This window comes from Hemicordylus capensis, chromosome 1, assembly GCF_027244095.1.
Source record: "Hemicordylus capensis ecotype Gifberg chromosome 1, rHemCap1.1.pri, whole genome shotgun sequence".
In the NCBI taxonomy this organism is placed as follows: Eukaryota; Metazoa; Chordata; class Lepidosauria; order Squamata; family Cordylidae; genus Hemicordylus; species Hemicordylus capensis.
The window spans coordinates 43,348,557-43,361,161 of NC_069657.1; the positions used below are offsets into that span (position 1 = coordinate 43,348,557).

Sequence of the window (12,605 nt, forward strand, 5' to 3'; positions counted from 1 at the left end):
TGGAGTGGCATTTATCATTAAGAAAACAAGAACCCTGCTGGATCAGATGAAGACCAGCCAACATTCTGTTTCCCACATGGCAGGCAGCTCAAAAAAACCACCATGGTAGATGCTATCAAAAGCTGCTGGGAAGTCCAGGAGAACCAAGACTGACTTGTCCTCTTTGCTAAGCAAGGTCCACTCTGGTTGCATATGAATGGGAGACTATATCATCCATGACTTGATCATGGATGAGGGAGCTGACCTGGCTTGTATAACAGACGTGGATGGGGGAGGCTAGTGGCCCAGTTTGGGCCCAGCTTCTTCCATCAGGCTACTCTGTTGTGGAGCAGGATAGGGGAAGTGGGCAGAGTGGAGGCGGGGTGGAGTGGCTGTGGTCCATAAGAATACCATTTCCATTACCAGAGCACCTACACAACAGTTGACTATTCATTCATTCATTTGATTTCTATACCACCCTTCCAAAAATGGATCGGGGGGGGGGGTTACACAAAGAAATAATAAACAAATAAGATGGATCCCTGTCCCCAAAGGGCTCACAAACTAAAAAGAAACATAAGATAGACACCAGCAACAGTCAGTGGAGGTATTGTGCTGGTGGTGGATAGGGCCAGTTACTCTCCCCCTGCTAAATAAAAGAGAATCACCACGTTAAAAGGTGCCTCTTTGCCAGTTATATTGAGTGTGTATTTCTGGGGCTGGCAACTAGGGATAGATTGGGGATCCTGTTGTTGTACTGTCCACCCTGCTGCCCAACTGACTCCCCGACTGAGCTGATGGAGCTGGTCTCAGAGTTGGTGTTGGAGTCACCCAGACTTTTAGTGCTTGGAGGACTTTAATATCCATTTTGGGGCTGACTTGTCTGATGTGGCTCAGGAGTTCATAGCGGCCATGACAATTATGGGCCTATCACAACTAGTTTCAGGACCAATTCATGTTGCCAGCCACATACTCGATTTGGTCTTTTGTTTGGATCAGGGGGTGTCCTGTGGGTGTAGGATCCTGTGGTTTCCCCATTGTCATGGACGGACCACTACCTGGTTAAGGTTGGTTTCACAATCACAACTCAGCCCTGCAGGGGTGGAGGACCTATTAAGATGGTCCGCCTGAGACAGCTGCTAGACCCAGTAGGATTACAAAAAGCCTTGGAGGGTTTTGATGTTGGTCCTGCCAGCGATTCTGTCGATGCCCTGGTGGGAACCTGGAATAGGGAATTCACCAGGGCAGTAGACACGATCGCTCCTAAGCATCCCTTCTGATCTGCTTTAAAAGTGACCCCTTGGTATACAGAGGAGTTGCGGGGTCTGAAGCAGTAAGGTAGGCGACTGGACCACAAGTGGAGAAGAACTCGGCTTGAATGTGACAGGACACAGTATAGAGCCCATCTGAAAGTTTTTATGAAGATGGTGCGTGCGGCAAAAAACCAATTCTGGTAGGCATGCATTTCTTCTGCAGGTTTGTGTCCAGCAGAGCTGTCCCGGGTTGTGAGGAGTTTGATTCAGGCTCCTTCCAATTCAAGCCAATCACCGGGGACTTTGTTCCACAGTGATGCTTTTAGTGGGTTCTTTGTGGACAAAATCTCTTGTATCCAACTTGGACTCCACTGTTTCTGCAGAGTCTATTAAGGCGGTGTTCACCAATCCCTCTTGCAGTATTAGATTCGGTCAGTTTCAGTCTGTGATGCCTGAGGAGTGAGGACATGGACAAGCTGCTTGAAGCAGTGCGGCCTACCATGTGTTCTCTGGATCCTTGCCTGACTTGGCTGTTTCTATCTATCAGGGAAATTGATGGAGATAGCCTATTAAAATCATTAACTCATCTCTGAGGGCGGGTAGGATGCCTCATTGTTTGAAGTAGGCAATGATTAGACCACTTCTTAAGAAGCCTTCCCTAGATCCCTCAGTGATAGATAGTTATAGGCCAGTCTCCAATCTCCCATGGTTGGGCAAGGTGATTGAGAGAGTGGTGGCTAACCAGCTTCAAGCGGTTTTGGATGAAACTGATTATCTAGACCCATTTCAAACTGGCTTTAGAGGGGGCTATGGGCTTGAGTCTGCCTTGGTCAGCCTGATGGATGACCTTTACCAGGGAATCAACAGAGGGAGTGTGACTCTGTTGGTTCTTTTTGATCTCTCAGTGGCGTTCAATACCATCGACCATCATTCTGGGTCGCCTGGTGGAATTGGGGATAGGAAGCACTGCTTTGCAGTGGTTCCGCTCCTATCTCTCAGGCAGATTCCAGATGGTGGAGCTTGGTGACAGTTTCTCTCCAAAATATGGAGTCCTTCAGGGCTCCATTCTATCACTAATGCTTTTTAACATTTACATGAAACCGCTGGGTAGGGATGTGCAAACAGGTTCAACATTGAACAGGTTCAACGTTGAACCTGTTCAGTTCGACCATTCAAAATCAAACCAAACCACCCCGTTTGGTCCCACAATGGACTGAACAACCCCAAATGTTCGGGGGGTTTGCAGACCATTTTCAAAAAATAAAATAAAATAATGTTAACCTGATTCTCCCCCCCCCCGGGTTTCTTGGAGGTGACAGTGGGAGAGAGAGGGTCTGCAGAGGTTGCCCCTCCCCCTGCCGACCTCCGTTATGCCCCCCTTCACCCAACACTCCCTAAATGCCTGCCTACAGGCAGTAATGGGCTGGATGAGGGATAACAAATTGAAGCTGAATCCAGGCAAGACGAAGGTGCTCATTATGGGGGAATCAGAATTTGAGGGATAAATTAGATCTTCCTGTACTGGATGGGTTACACTCCCCCAGAAGGAACAGGTACGCAGCTTGGGAGTGCTCTTGGATCCAGGCCTCACCTGGTATCTCAGGTAGAAGCTATGGCCAGGAGCGCTTTCTATCAACTTCGGTTGATTCGACAGCTGCATCCATTCCTTGAAGAGAATGATCTCAAAACAGTGATGCATCAGCTGGTAAACTCCAGGCTTGACTATTGTAATGCACTCTACATAGGGCTGCCTTTGTACGTAGTTCGGAAACTTCAGTTAGTTCAAAATGCAGCAGCTAGACTGATCTCCGGGGTAACCCAGAGAGACCATATTATGCCTGTTTTAAAACAGTTGCACTGGCTGCCGATATGTTTCTGGGCAAAATACAAAGTGATGGTTATTACCGTTAAAGCTCTGAATGGCTTGGGTCCGGGCTACCATAGAGAGTGCCTTCTTCGATATGATCCCCATTGCTCATTGAGGTTATCTGAAGAGATCCATCTCCAGTTATCACTGGTACTTCTGGTGGCAACTTGGAACTGGGCATTTTCTGTTGCTGTTCCTGGCCTACGAAATGCAATCCCAGCAAATATGTACAGTTTAAGCTTGTTGTTGGCCTTTAAGAGCGCCCTAAAAACTTACTTGTTTGGCCTGGCCTTCCAAGGTATTTAAAATTTTCTTTAAGTATTTTAATAAGTTTTAAATGGGTTTTTTTTAATTGCTTTTGAATTGTTTTTAGCACTGTGTCTTAAATGGTGTATGTTTTAATGTCTTTTTAAATTTGTTGTACACCTCCCAGAGCCTTTAGATGGGGCAGTTTATAAATTAAATAAATAAATAAATAAATATGTGAGCACTGTAAGATATTCCCCTCAGGGGATGAAGCCACTCTAGGAAGAGCAGGAGGGTTCAAGTTCCCTCCCTGGCTTCTCCAAGATAGGACTGAGAGAGATTCCTACCTGCAACCTTGGAGAAGCCGCTGCCAGTCTGTGAAGACAATACTGAGCTAGATGGACCAATGGTCTGACTTGGTATATGGCAGCTTCCTATGTTCCTATGGTTCTAACCAAGAGGGTCATACTATCCCACTCTTTCTCCTCCATTATAATTTTTAATTATATACTGTATATATCTGTTTGACTTCATTTTGGGGTAAACTCACATGTCAGTAATGATTTCATACTTAAACATATGTGTTAGCTCAGTTATTCTGCACAATCTTTTGCAAAAAAATGTTTTGGTTGCCCAACCTGTATAATCAACTGCCCTACATTAATAACTCTTCCAAAGTGAAATTACTGCAGGCCAGTACAGATAATACATAGCCAGCACACCTGATAAGTGTGCCTCCATCCCTCCCTCCTGCCTTGTTTAACATAAAAACACATTTGTGATGGAGAGTAGACAAGGAGTAGCATAGCACTGCTGCCTCCACTTTCCTGTGCTCATTTATTATTTACTTATTTATTTATCATATTTTTATACTGCTTAATATGTACATCTCCAAGTGGTGTACAAAATTTAAAATATTTACAAGTCGACAGATTAAAATGCAGAACAAAATAAAAGTAGCATAAAAGTTATTAAATTATTAACATTATTAAAATTAATTCTAATTAAAAGCCTGCTAGAAGAGGAGAGTCTTGAGGGTTTTCCTGAAAACAAACATAGACAGAGATGCTCTTATTTCATCAGGGAGCATATTCCAAAGCCCTGGGGCAGCCACAGAGAACACCTGGTCCTGGGTCACCACCAAACAAGCTGGTGGAAACCGTAACCGGACCTCTCCAGATCGTAACAGGTGGCAGGGTTTATGACAAAGGAGGCGCTCTCTTAAATAGCCTGGACCTAAGCCCTCCTGGACCTAATAAGGAATGGCTTTGGCAGACTGGGCTGGAATAACCTGTGTATTGGGACACTTAAGTCCACTGCAACCACCATAATAGACTCTTCCTGACACTGCCTTTTCCTAGTACACCTAACAAATTTCTCACACTACAAAATTTCGGATTCACAAGTGAATGGGAAAATAGGGACATGTTTGCAGGTATGGAATTTTGTGTTGCTGTCTAGCTTAATTTGAGTCAGTGGAACAAAGAGACTCAGCATTTCAAACAAACAGCAGCCTTTCTATAAGAAGATGGGCAGGCTTTAGTGAGTTTCCATTTGGTTGGGAATTCTACAACACTTGGGCCTGATTGCACTGGTTTAATAGATGGAGTAGTTTAATAGATGGAGGCAGTAAGCTCCTACAAGGCAAAGCACTTCCTTAGAAGTGCCAATCTCAAATTGTTTAGGGCTTCACAGATACTAAGCAGCACCTGAAATTGGGCCAGAAGCTAACTGGTAGCTAGTACAGGAGGAACAGAACATGGTCATTCCCACCACTATGGTAGTGTAAAACGCCTTTGGGGCCTGACACACACACACACACTCTCTCTCTCTCTCTCTTTCTCACACCTGCAATGGTGAGATAGAAGGATCTCTAATGCAATTGCTATGGCAGTAGCATAGAGACTGGGTGAGAGAGGCAAGTCTATAGTGAGTAGGCACCAGGGAGCAGGGCCACTGCCAAAATGTTTATTTAAGCTCTGGGAGGTTCCGAGATGTGTCCTGTGCATGAACAGACACCCTTAGTGTGAATAGCCACTACAAAGAAGGTCACGATGAAGGCTCTACCGATGTTCCTCTGGTCATTAGATACAAGGACCTGCCTTCTACAGAACAAAAATAGCAGTCTCTTAAACAGTCTTCACTGACTATAGTTAGCTTCCTGAAGTGGCCTTTCACATAGGTCTTTTACAGCTTCTGCTGCCTGCTCTGAATTGCCAGGAGTTGAACCTGAGAAAAACAGACCAGCTTTCCTTTATCTCTGAGCTAGAGCATCTTCTCTTGCCTTGTATACTAGGCCATCAGTAGCCACTGCAGTTCCCTTTTCCTCTTCCTCTTCTCTCCAGTGCAAGTAGCCCTGACTCATACCAAGTATGATAGTGTTGTGGTATCTAATGTTGCCATGCTGGCAGAAGAGGATAGCTGCTAATCTTCTAGCCTTCAGTGTTGTCATCGCTGCCTCCGAGTCTGAGGGAACCCTTGGCAAGGTGGCCTCTGATGGGGGGCCCCCTCCCCTTCTCATAGTGGCAGATACTGGTTTATTTTGTTCTCTGCAGGCTTGCAGCAGCAGCAGTGTTCTAGTCCGTGATTGCTGCCCTCTATGTTTCCTCCTCCACCACCGCCACCACCAATGCCCCATGTAGCATCACCAGTTGCTGGCTGGGCCCAATCCTCCCCCAAGTGCGAAGCAGACATCAGCAGTTGGAGGGGGAGAGGGCACTGGGCACCCAAGCAAGGGTGCCTCATGCTAATGCCATCCCTGATTGTCAGAAGTGGTCAGAGGTTAAATAGATGTACCACTTGCCATTCTCTTTGGAGGGAAAATGTCCCTTTGATAGTATAAAGAAAGGGGCAAGAATATGAATTACTTGCATTCTTATATTGATGCTTTTCATTTTCATACCAATACCAGCTGCTTGTAATGAACAGAAGGGAATATTGCAATGTGTTGGTGTTGCTGAAATATACATAAAAATTCTCTTTCCCCCCCTAGAATGCGTCTTGAAAGGGCAAGAACGTGCTAAATGGATCAGCTTGTATGCAGTGCCGAGCTGCTTAGCCTCTGGGTAAATATTGTGCACAGTAGAGAAGATGAGATCTTGCAATGGCCAAGAAAAGTCAATATTTCTGTGTGCATTTAAACGGGGTAGCATAAAATGGGGCACATGGATTAATAGAGCTATTACAAACACTTCTGATGGGGGGGAAGGCAGAGAATGTTTAGTGTGTGGGGGGGGGAATATTGCTCACGTGTATATGCAAATGCAAACCTGAGCTATCTTAGCTGTTTGAGTGTTATTGAAAGCAATGAGCAAAAGAGAGATGCTAGAGGAGCTAAGGTCACACAAATATTTGGGCAAGTGCCATGGAAGAAAGGCAGACTTTAAATACATGCTAAGCCTCTCATTTTATGATGGCATGAAGGTGAGTTGAAAAGTACACAGTAATGATTCCTTTCCTTTCATCAGGCTTCCACCTCTGAGGTCTACTTCATAGATGATGGTTTGCTCATAAGAATATCATTTTGGTGTAAGAAAATGTAGGTATACCCTTATGTAGGCATACAAGTGGTCTGTTTTATCATGTGTGAATCAGGTGCATAACTACCATTAGGCAAGGGGAGGCAGTCATCTTGGGGCCCCACTGCCTCAAGGGGCACCCCAGAGGCACATCACATGACTCCCCACCCGCCCATGTTGCACCCCCTATGAATTATGTTGAGTCTCTTGGAGATCGGCAGGAGCAGAGAGTAAAGAAACTAGATTCAATGTGAACTAGATATTCACCGTATTCATAATGGGGATGTGAGTGTGAGTGCACTATATATTGTGAAGTGTGTTTGTGTGTGTGTATCGGCGAGGGGCCCATTTTAAAATCTTGTCTCTGGGCCCCCTCCAACCTTGCTACGCCCCTGGTGTGAATCAACTCCAGTTAACAATTTGTTGCTGTGAGTAAACCAAAAACTGAAACATATTAAGAGGTTTATCATTTTTCCTACCCTGATGTACACAGGAAACACAGGAAAGGGCATGCACATATGTATGTCTTTAAAGATGTACTTATTACGCGAGAGTGTGTGTGTGTGTGTGTGTGTGTGTGTGTGTGTGTAAGGGGGAAGAGACATTCAAACAAAGACACAGCCCTGGAACCCACCATCAATACTAGGGCCGACTGTGGAGCATAAGAACGAATTCAGAAACAAGTTGTTCTGGTAAGAACTGATCTGCCTGCTTTCCTTTCACTATAACCTTAATTGATCATTACCATCCTCACAAGTTAGCCCACTGCAGCCTTAAACATTCACACATTCACCATCTTGAATCAGGGTAGGTGACATCATTAGAAACTGTGCCCTTGAGCCATCTCTATGTGTCCCTATACCTGTAGCAAATTTGGTTCAAATTGGTATGGTGGTTCACATTAGCCCACTTTCACCTCAAATGTTCATGCACCAGCCATATTGAATTTGGATGGATAACATCATCACAAACTGCACCACTGAAATGTCTCTATGTGTCACTCATTACAACTATACCAAATTTGGTTCCAATTGGTTAGGCGGTTCACCAACTAGCCCACTTGCACCTCAAATGTTTACGTGTCCACCATCTTGAATTGAGGTGGATGCCATCATCACAAACTACACCACTGAGGTGTCCCTACAGCTGTAACAAATTTAGTTCAAATCAGTTAGGTGGTTCACAAGTTAGCCCACTTGTGGCTCAAAAGTTTACGTACCCGCCATCTTGAATCAGGGTGGATAACATCATTACAAACTACACCGTTGAGGTGTCCCTACAACTATACCTAATTTGGTTCATATTGGTCCAGGCATTATGAAATTGATAGGAGGACACCTGCAGACATGGACACACACACAATGCCGGATGATCTCATAAGCTTAGTTTCCTTAAGGAAAGTAGGCTAAAAATTGCTTTTGTGTTTTCATCAGCACTGAGTAGCCACAACCAGCACGGGTGCAATTGTGGTTAAGAATATAAATGGACAAAGGAAATAAATGCCACCTTCACTCCAGCCAACCTTGTGATTTTCGTCTGGGATTTGGGAGCTAACTGTACATTACACACAAACATAAGAACAGCCCTGCTGGATCAGACTCAAGGACCATCTAGTCCAGCATCCTGTTTCACACAGTGGTCCACCAGATGCCTCCAAGAAGCCCATAGGCAGGAGGTGAGGGCTTGCCCCCTCTCCTGCTGTTTGTTGTTCCCCTGTAACAGGTATTTAGTGGCATCTTGCCTCTGAGGCTGGAGGCGGCCTATAGCCACCAGACTAATAGCCATTGATAGACCTGTCCTCCATGACTTTGTCTAAGCCCCTTTTAAAGCCATCCAAGCTAGTGGCCATCACCACATCCCGTGGCAAGATGTATAAGAACATGTATAAAAAAACTGATGGCCTGCTTCCTCGTGAGGAAACAGCATCAGAAGAGGATGATCTACAATGGATAAACTGGAGGATGAGTTTAATACTATAGTTTCACTGTTTGCTGCTTTTCCACAACAACTCTTTCCCCCAGAGGGTGCCCCCCCCAATAGGATTCCAGATGTATGTTTTCAAGGTTGAATGCACATCTAGAGCTTTGCAGGAGCAAAGTAGCTGGGGGTGGGGGAGTTGCACTGACAAAATGCTGGGAAAGAAAAGAGTTCAGCATCCTCTCGTCACATCACTTATCAGCTTATTCAGCACACTGTTTTTCAATAAAGGAACTTGTGCATACAGTGGGTGTGGAATACTTCCGAGTTGTATTTTAAGACATGGATGCCACCTTTCTGACAAATAGATTCAAGCTGGTTTAACAAGATTCCATAAAAATAACCACTTTTTTAAAAAAAGAAAGAAAGAAAGAAAATCAGGCAATAAAAGCATGTCATTACATAAAGTGAATAGATAAAAGAAGCAATTAATTAATTCAGCAGCCCACATAAACTCTTTACAGACACATCAGGCAGACAAAAATAGTGAAGGGAGCCACACACAAATTAAATCAAGCCACCCAAATTAACTACCAAATGTCTGAATAAACAGCATTGACTCTAACTGGCACCTAAAAGGTAGTAACAAAAGCATCAGGCAGATCTCCACACAAAAAATGCCTGCCCTGGTGTCTGGGGTGTCTGGAGAGAAACCTTCATGGATCAGGATCTATACATCTGGCAAATTCATACTTGCATTGCTCTCTTTTCCCATCCTTGCCTGCTGCTCCTTATACTGGAGAAGAGGAGAGAAGAGCTGGTCTTGTGGTAGCAAGCATGACTTGTCCCCTTAGCTAAACAGGGTCTGCCCTGGTTGCATTTGAATGGGAAGACTACATGTGAGCACTGTAAAATATTCCCCTCAGGGAATGGAGCCACTCTGGGAAGAGCATCTAGATTCCAAGTTCCCTCTCTGGCTTCTCCAAGATAGGACAAGATTTATTTTTTTTATAGGACAAGATTTTTTTATTGAACCAATAAACTACCAAAGCATACAGTACGTTGCCAAGATAGGGCTGAGAATCTGCAATCCTGGAGAAGCTGCTGCCAGTCTGTGTAGACAATCTGTGTAGACAAGCCAGTCTGTGTAGACAATTACCTGCAATCCTGGAGAAGCTGCTGCCAGTCTGTGTAGACAATACTGAGCTAGATGGACTAATAGTCTGACTCAGTATATGGCAGCTGCCTATGTTCCTATACCTTACTGGAACTGCCAGCCAGAAAGCTGCCAGGTGTTACCTCTCTCTTTTCTTTCTCACCACAGCAGCTCTACATGCACCTGTTAACCTTTCGGCTTAACTGTTTAATCCTTATACCCCAAAAAGCCTAAATATGTGTGTAAATTGCATTTTCGCCTGTTTAACGTTACTTTTGCTTCTCTCCCTCTCCCCGCCCCCTTCCCAGTTTGTCTTCTTCTGTGGAAAGTTAGATGGCATGCTCCTCGGGACAGAGACACCTGCCTCAGAGTAATGTTTAGAAAAGTTACTCCGCAAACTGCCGCATACGTTAATAGTGCTATGCTAAACTGATGATGGTGGTGGTGGTGATGATGGATGGGGTGTGTTCTTACATGTGACGCCTAAATAAGAATTCAAGACCAGCTGGGGAAGAACCTCAGGCACTGAAACTTGAGGGCTCCCGTTTGTCATGTTCACAATATTTGTTAGCCGCTTTTCAGACTTCAGGGTTGCATACCATAAAATGCAGTTATTTAAACAGAAACACAATAGGTATATAAACACAATAGAAGGCAAATGGAAGTCCCAGCACATCATCCCCTAATCTAAGAGTTGTAAACCGTGGCGTAACTGTCAACCCTTCAGCATCAAGCATTGGAGGGGCAGGCAAGGAAACGCCCTTGGCCGGTCTGCCGCACCCTCCTTGCTCTTCAGCCAATCCCGTGGTCTTTCGCTCTCCTCGGGCTCCGCGTACTGCCCAATAGAAATGTTTTCTCACACGGGCTTCTTCCTCCAAAGGTAAAGAGGAGGAGGCGGCGGCCTCTCACTTAAGGGGATGGCAGCTCTTTGCTTCCAGTGCCTGTCGCGTAAGTTTCCTGCCGCTGCCGAGGCTTAAATTCTCCGATCCATTCTCTTACCATTTTTTATGCCTTTGCTTTCTGTGGCTGCACTGCAGAGACGCTACGCGGCGCTTCCCAGGTACTCTGATCTCTTTTACACCACGTTTATTCCTCTGCTCTTCTACAAACCGAACGAGGCAGGTGGACTGGAGACTATTGTAGTGTAGGGCAGACAGCCAGCCAGCCAGCCATAGGGAAGCCTGTTTCGTTTCTCCCTGCGAGTAGCTGCGGAATTGTAGGTAAGGCAGCCTCGCCTTTTCTGTGTGAACCGAGCGACGTGCACGCGTTCGGAGACCCGCAACGGGTTAAACTTGCATTCGGCTCGCAATTCTATTCAACGATCCGGGCTCGGAAACTGAGCATGCATGCTTAGCTTCTGGCAAAGCGTGGACAGAGTCTCCTCCCAGCTAAACAAAGACCAGATATTAACCTTCAGGCGTTCCTCTTTAAAGTCGCTCAGTGAGCTGGGGTTGCCGCTGGTGAGGGCGGGGGAGAGGCGAACGAAGGGACAGCGGGTTGAGAGAGGTGGGTTGTTGTTTTTTACGCTTGTAAAGACGGCAAAGGGAGGAGGAAAACACGATATAACCATCTTGAAACGTAACGCTCAGCCGGGGGTGCAGGAGAGAGATCAATGGTCGTCTACCCGCCTTCAGGCAGCGCAAGAAGAGCGCTTTGTAATCAGTCTCTCTGTGACTTGGATCAGAGGGTTATCTATTTATTTTATTATTTTATTGTCGTCATTGTTTTTATTCTCCTTGAGATACGGCTCACAATCTGGTGACTGGATGATTTGTTTGCCTTCTCTCTCCCAGTTCCTCCACCCAGTAGTTTTTCCTACTCCAGTTGCACGCTGTTGCTCGTTATGCCACTTTCAACCCCCTCTTTCTTGGATCTTTACGAACCTGTTCTAACAGACGCTTGAAAGGGACCCGTTATTTCTATCGTCGTAGTATAGCCCTAGCAACCTTTCAGTCTCTCTCTCGTTCGATTTTCTGAATGCATTCTCTTCCCAGATGCTTGCAACCCCGGGGGGAGACGAGAAGGGCAAATGCAAATCAATAATGTGCTGAAGTTGCAGCCACCCGCTTCCAAATCCGTCCATTACTTTTGTATTCCCTACCAGAGCGAGCCTGCACTGTATGTGTGTTGTTGGGTGGTGTGGTCCCGAGATTTAAGAAGTGAAAAAGGTACTTATCTTAGATCTGCTTGGAGAATTCAGAAACAACTCGTGAGCAAAAGTGGAAATACAGCATCTGTGTAGTAAAACTGCTGTTGCCTGGGCTGGTGCAGAATTTCCATTAAGCAGAAAGGGAAGGAGGCAGATCTGACCAATGGGACATAAATCACTTGCACAGCTCCTGTTCACAGGGTTTGTGTAGGAGAAATATTTGGTAGATTTAGCTGCCATATTAGCTGGAAATGGCATGCCATGTGAATTTTCCACCCCTGGTATGAAAATAGCTTCTGCCAGCCTTGAGCCATATTTTTAGGATCAAGTTTTTTCTGCATTGGAGATGTGTGTATCTGTTCTAAGAGAGAAATTCTCTATCACATGCCTTCCTCTGTAGTCTCCAGAGTCTTGCCTTTCCTGTTGTTACCTTTCTCATGTATCCTATGTTGCAATCAAAGTAGGGAGAACATTGATTCTGAAACAGCCTATCACTATTGCATTGTATTTGCAATGGTGA

At 45.3% G+C, this 12,605-nt stretch overlaps 1 protein-coding gene across 1 annotated transcript in view; it reads left to right on the top strand.

The window, feature by feature from the left end:
- The first annotated feature begins 11,429 nt into the window (after positions 1-11,429).
- Positions 11,430-12,605, top strand: part of STON2 (stonin 2) — a 103,273-nt gene continuing 102,097 nt past the window's right edge. Inside the window, exon 1 of the mRNA XM_053287673.1 lies at positions 11,430-11,623. The gene's annotated coding sequence lies outside the window, so the exon portion shown is untranslated. The remainder of the gene's footprint in view (positions 11,624-12,605) is intronic.